Genomic DNA, 7201 nt, shown 5'->3' with positions numbered 1-7201 from the left:
CAAAAGCTTCAGGCCGACAGTTCAGGAGCAGTGACCGAGCAGATGGTCGAAGAAACGAAGCAGGCAGCATCTCAGTGCACTGTTGAGGTTGCAGTCGAGCTAGAAGGTGTTTGTGCTAAGATCACTGCACCTGCCGAGTGACTCGAGGGCGAGTCATGATGTTTGTGTTGGGGGCCTGTTGGGAATGGGATCCCCCAAGGACAGTTTTGGGGCTAAAATCCCATGTTTGGGTCAAATTTTGTAATAAAATTGTAAAGTATCCACATTTTGTGGTCGTGGAGCATGAAGGTGTCATGCATCATAAAGGGTTGTCCGCCCTTATTTTTGTAAAGAAAAGCCGGTTGTAAAAGATCTACCCATGGTTCGCAGACCATGGGGTTGTATAAAAAGAGCTAAGAAAGTAAGCTCTAAGTAATTTTAGAGTCATGAGTTCAATAGTCGCTAAGATAGTCATAGCTCTGAAGTAAGAAGTCTAAGTTTCAGGTTGTAGCGTAGGTAGAGGCTCTGCAGCTGAGTGCGCAGAGGCCTAGGGTGGAAGTCCGCAGCTGAGTGCGTGGACCCCTGCAGTTGTGTGCACAGGGCGGATAGAGTTTGTAATCACTTGAAGATATCAATAAAGAGAAGTATTCTGCAAATTCGGTGTCTTTGTTCCGATTAATGCATCTTGTTGTATTGTGTATGAATTTCATTTATAATTCTTATATGATGTGCGAATGTATGTAATTACGTTGTTTAAGTGAACGCAAGTAAGAACATCTGTTTACACAGTGCTAACTATGATTGTTTAAGAAGATAAGTTAGACACTTAGACTAGTTTGGGAATCTGCATGGTATGCTGCCCTAGCATCGCGAAAGTACCTGAGCCGCAAGTTAGGGTTACACGAAGGTCAATCGTACCTTTTCGCGGAGGTATTGAAGGGCAGAATAGAGGGCTAGTCTAGCGAGCCCTAGAACTAAGTGACTTGCATAAAGGCAGGAATAGAAGGAATAAATCGACATCACGACCATCTCAGGGTGAGGAAACTTGGTTCCAACATCCCCTGATACTGCTTCGAGTGAGACTTCGGTCCGCGCTCCACGGTCTGATGCCGAAAGGGCCAGTAGTGTAGGGATTTGTTTGGCTAACTAACGTTGATTTTCATATTGAGACACTATTTGTCACAATGCGACATTGGACCATGGTTGATCGTCATTGAATTAATAAAACATGGTAAACAATGGTTCATCATGATTGATATTATAAACCCAAGGGAATAATACACCAAGGGGATAAAAATTATAAAACCAAGGTATATAAACTCTAACATAAATATTATAAACCCTAACATAATATTAATTATGGAATAATATTAAACCCTACGAATATGAACCCTTAGATCAATAAACCCAAGGGATTGATATTATGAAGCCAATGAAACAATAAACCCAAGGGAATAATAATCCCAAGGGATTAATACTAAAACATCAAGGGATTATGACCCCAAGGCAATAATATTAAACCCAAGGGACTAAAATTATAAACACAAGGTATATAAACCTTAAGATAAATATTGTAAACACTAAAATAAACATGCTTGACCTGGTTGATTTTCATATAGAGACAATGCTTATCATAATGTAATGTTGAACCATGGTTGACCATGGTGAACCATGACTGATTTTCATATCAAGACAATCTTTGTTACAATGCGAAGTTCGACCATGGTTGAGCATGATTGACCATGGAAAACAATGTTAAGAATTATATATATATATATATATATATATATATATATATATATATATATATATATATTATATATATATATATATATATATATATATATATATATATATATATATATATATATATATATATATATAACACCATTGGTAGATGTTAGGTTAGACATGTTTCAGTTCTTAAAGGAAAAAAATCATCCCATAATTGTGAAACTGAATTTTTACAATATATACAACATAATGTTAACCAGCAAATATATATTCTTCATAATATGCAATAGACATGTTTTCGATTCTTTTGTTTTATATATATATGTGTTTTTGATCTATTTGTTATATATATATATATATATATATATATATATATATATATATATATATATATATATATTAATTATACACCATGAATAGATGTAAAATATTTTATTGGTTTGAATAGTAAAAAAATGTTTATTTACTTTTTTTGTTTGTGTAGGAAACTTTATGTGAGTGAATCCTACTTATTATTATGAATCTGGCTTATCATTATGATTAGGATTTAGGAACAATGGGAGGACATAAAACATAATCATTCTAAAACTTTTGTATTCCTTTAACATTCCAGTATGACCAAACATCGTATTTGTATTAAAAGTAATTGCCTCCTTGCTAAAGTAGATCTCTATCACCATAGAAAATTTAAGAATGTCATTGAAATAGGAAAACACCCTAATAACCTTAATAAATACAAAAGTTGGAGAATCAATTAGAAAAGTTATCTCTAACTAACCCCCTTCCTTTTCTCTTTTAATTAAACTCATAATTTAATTGCATTATCATTTCACTTTTTTATCCTCATCTTAGACCCTTAGGGTTTCATATTTTATATCTATAATTGTTTTTTTCATACATAGATTATATCAACAATAAGTTTACATAAAAATAATACTTTATATTAATAAAATATTACTTTATATTAACTTTTATTGAATTCTTAGAAAATCATACTTATATTTATAATTAAATTTTACATAGCATAGGTTATATCAATAATTAATTTATATAAAACTAATATTTTATAATATTAACTCTAATACTTATGCATATAATTAATAATTAATTGCACACAACACTAATACTTTATATGAGGAGAGAGAGCGATGGAGGAGCCGGCGAGGGTTTGGGCGCAGGAGCATAGGATGGAACCAGGACCAGCCAGGCCGAGGGCTTAGGGCAAACAGCAAAGGATATCGGTTTGAGTTGAAGCGAGGACCAGCAACCCGGTGGATAGCGACAGAAAGAAGGGCAGCTGGAGGTTGGGATCAGCGTAGGGTTGACAGCTGGGAGTCATAGCGTTGAACACAGTAACAGGGGTTTTACTGAGGATAGGAGGCAGGATCATTGTGCTGGCAGCGAAAACGAACGGCGAGTAACCTCGTGAACCCTCACAGTAACCATGGTTAACTCAAACGAACTCGTGGACCTAGACCCGGCAATGGAGGATATCCTATCGGTCTGGGGGAAAGACCCAACAGCCCAGAACATTGAACGATACTTTGGAGCGCCTGAAATTCTAAGTTCAGTCCCTCTTTCACCGGAAACACTAAGGATCAGCCAGTCCTCTCTTCACTCGATCAAGAAGTTGGAGGGGAATGACCTTTTTTCCCAGGAATCCCAAGATTTGCAGCACTTAAGCAAGGCGGGCGAAAATGAGTTGCATGCAGTAGGCCCTCGACAATTCCTCCAAGGCAGCAAAGGGAAACCCCCATCCATCGGCCTGGTTCTCTCTGGAGGCTTAGAGGATATCGTTAATTTTGGTACAAGCACGGGGCAAAGGACCGAAGGGGGTTTCGGAAGGGTTTCGGCTGTTACTAGGGCATCTATAGCCAAAGGTCAAAGCAGTCCCAAAAGGATTGAAGGACGGAGGGAAGACGGGCCTGAAGGACCTCCAGACCCTCGAAAGAACCCTTCTGGATCAGCATTGGGGTCTCAGGTACAAAATCAATCCCTAGCAGAGCCTTTCAATAACTCTATAAGCAATTCGCGTCTAGCCCCTTTCGAGCAAAGGCTTTCCCCCTTGAATCCCGGCCTGGAACAGCTAGAAGGGAACGAGACAAACAAGGAATCAAGGGAGGAGGACGTCGGGACAAGGAAAAAAGGGGAGAAAAGGAAAAAACAGAGACCAATCAACTCGCAGGATTTGGAAGGGAATCTGGTTTTGGGCATGGACGTGCAGATTGAAGAGGCCCTGGAGGTGGCTGAATGCACCTTGGTCGGCAGGGCGAGAGGGAAAAAATTCTCTTCCAATTTCATTAAAGCATGGGGGGAACAAAATTGGCAGACCGACCTCATTAGAGGTTTCGAGGTTTCAACCCTAGCAAAGGGTTGGTTCATGGTGCGTTTTGAGCATAAAGAGGCGGCCGATTGGGTGGTCGAAAAGAATTGGGCCTTCGGGAACATCCCTGTTCTTCTAAAAAAATGGAGTCCGTTGTTCGACGTTGTTCATGAGAAAACAGATGTCTTTCCGGTTTGGGTGAGGGCACCAGGGCTGCCTTCCTTCCTGTGGGTCGAATCAGTTTTCAAGGCAATAGGGAACAGGCTGGGTACTTTCCTGGAAGCGGACATGTCCTTCAAGCAAACTCAGAATAAGGCTATGGCGCGGATCCTTGTCAGCCTAAATCCAAGCGGAGGACTAGCAGAGAAGATCAATCTCCAGTACAAAGATTTCGTCTTTGAACAGATCCTGGACTATGAATATTTGCCCTTCAGGTGCCATAGATGCCACGTCTATGGTCATTTGGCTAAGGAATGCCCCTTAGGAAGGCGACGGAGACGATTCCAGAGGACATCAGCGCAATTGGAGAAGGCTTCCCGTCACAACCAGAATTTACAGAGGAAGGAGACCACAGTACACCAGACAGAAGCAGAAATGGAGATGGATTATCAACAGGGGGGCAGACACCGAATGCAGTAATCCAAGACCCTCAGCTCAGAAGGGTAGACAAAGATCTCGAGCTCGGGGGCGCAAGAGCAATTATGGAGACCACTGTGGAAACGACAACAACTCAAAATCCCATCGAGAGCGAGGACGCAAAGGGTATGTGCTTAGATCCAAAATTTTCCCCTATTCTCAATTCAGAAATAAATGAAGATTGTCTGGTCCCTGAATCTCCTTCAAAAAATTTCATTTCTGATATCAATGAATTTATTGAAAGTCATGAAAGAAACACAGTGGAAAACTGCATTGAAATCATCTCGGCCGCAATCCCCTCCTTAGATCTGAATTGTGAAGGTGCTTCCTCTAATCCTATCCCCCCGGTCCATCATCCTACTTGCCCATACAATCTTAGATCCCTGGACACCAAACTAGACCCCTTAGATACTATGGGTGGCATAGGACTGTCCCCTCCTCTGAGTCTGAAAAGAAAAAAAGGGGAAGGAAATCCAATCTCTCCATGGCCCAGATAAAAGCAAAACATGATGTGGCAGATGGGAAGCAACAGTCAATCACTGGGGCACTTAGAGCGGTGCAGGCCCCTGAAATCGTTCCGAAATGATTCTTACATCATGGAACTGCAGGGGTTTGGCCAGTAAACCCAAAAAACTGGCTCTTAGGGAGATGGTCATGAATTCAAAATCAGATATCCTTCTACTTCAGGAGACCTTGGGGAATGGAGCAGAAGTAGAATCGGTGCTAAATGCCCTCCTTCCAGGATGGAAATTCTCGGCTATGGACTCAGAAGGACACTCAGGTGGACTGGCGGTAGGATATAGGGAAGGGAGAATTAAGATAAGGAACCAATGGGGCATGAAGTAGGTGATGGGTATGGAAATTCAATCCCCTGAATTCGAATTTCCTTTAACAATCTTAAACATATATGGGCCTTGTCAAGGGAGGGTGGCCTTTTGGAACGATCTGATGTCAAACTCGACTCTGAAGAGTAATTACATGGTGCTGGGTGGAGACTTAAACTTCTCAATAGGAAGAGCGGAGGCCTGGGGACCTTCGGCTAGGGAAGATCCGCTGACAGATTTCTTCCAAAATCTCTTAACCGCCAACAACCTAATTGATGTTAATCTTATTAAGTTAAAGCCGACTTGGAGGAACAGGAGAGTAGGAGAAGCAAGAGTGGCAAAAAGACTAGACCGGTTCCTCATTAATGAAGAACTATCCTCCACGATCCCTATGAAGAACTTTCCAGTTTACTTAGAACTCTCTAAACCTCCTCCAAAGCCGCCAGCACCCTTCAAGTTCAATGCATCTTGGCTGCAAGAAGATTCTTACATCAAATTATTTAAAGAAACTTGGAGGCATCCTGACTTTAGCACCACAGAGGACAAAGGGTTCTTGTTCATGGAAAACCTCAAAAGACTGAAGAAAGCAACTATAATATGGGCGAAGGACAGGAAGGTAAAACAGAATGAGGAAATAACTCGGATAAGTGAGGAACTTCAAAAGCTGGAAAGTATAGAGGAGGACGGTTACGCAACACAGGAATCAAAAGAGAGGATCCTCCACCTTGAGAAACTCAAAAATCAAATCCTTCTGGCAAAAGAAGAGGAATGGTGGCTCAAGAGCAGAGCGATCTGGCTTAAAGCAGGGGATGAAAACACAAGTTTTTTCCACAACTACGCAAAAGGGAGGAAGTCTGCAAACACTATCTGGAACCTTAAAAATGAAGAAGGAAGGGAGGCAAAGACATTTGAATCTCTGTCAGCATTAGGGCAAAGTCATTTCCAGAACTTATTTGCAGACCAAGGAGAAATCACCATTGCCGAGGTTATCAAAACAACGCAATGTTTCCCAAGGTACGTGGAGGAGGAAGAAGCAGAGGATCTGATAAGGCCAGTTACAAAGGAGGAAGTTGAAAGTGTCATGAAATCTATGGCAAAAGAAAAAAGCCCTGGGCCGGACGGATGGACCATAGAACTCTTTCTCCATTTCTTCGATCTGATTGGAGCAGAAATAACTGAAGTAGTAGAAGAGTCCAGGAAGAAGGGAGAGGTTTATAGTCCTTTCAATGCAACTTTTATAGCCCTCATCCCGAAGAAGGAAGTTCCTGAAACCTTTGAAGACTTCAGACCAATTTCATTATGCAACTGTATATACAAGATTATTGCAAAGGTGATCGCGATCAGAATAAAACCAATTCTGTCTAGACACATTTCAATGGAACAATTCGGGTTTTTAAATGGACGACAAATACATGAAGCTATCGGTGTAGCTCAGGAGGTATTGCATAGTGTTAGGCAGAAGAATAAGAAGGGTGCAGTTATAAAAATCGACTTATCCAAAGCTTATGACCGGATAAATTGGATATATATCCGTCTGCTCCTAACTCATTTAGGTTTCAAAACAGATTTCATCAGTTGGATCATGGGGTGTATTACAAATGTCAGCCATGCAGTCCTCATCAATGGTGCAGCCTCAGAGGGGACTGAGGCAAGGCTGCCCCCTGTCCCCTCTGCTTTTCCTTCTAGTAGCAGAAGGGTTAAGCCA

This window comes from Pinus tabuliformis, chromosome J, assembly GCF_031772625.1.
Source record: "Pinus tabuliformis cultivar Carrire ecotype Pingquan chromosome J, CPIR1, whole genome shotgun sequence".
In the NCBI taxonomy this organism is placed as follows: domain Eukaryota; kingdom Viridiplantae; phylum Streptophyta; class Pinopsida; order Pinales; family Pinaceae; genus Pinus; species Pinus tabuliformis.
The sequence above is the reverse complement of the archived record's forward strand: the minus strand, read 5'-3'. Positions refer to the sequence as shown.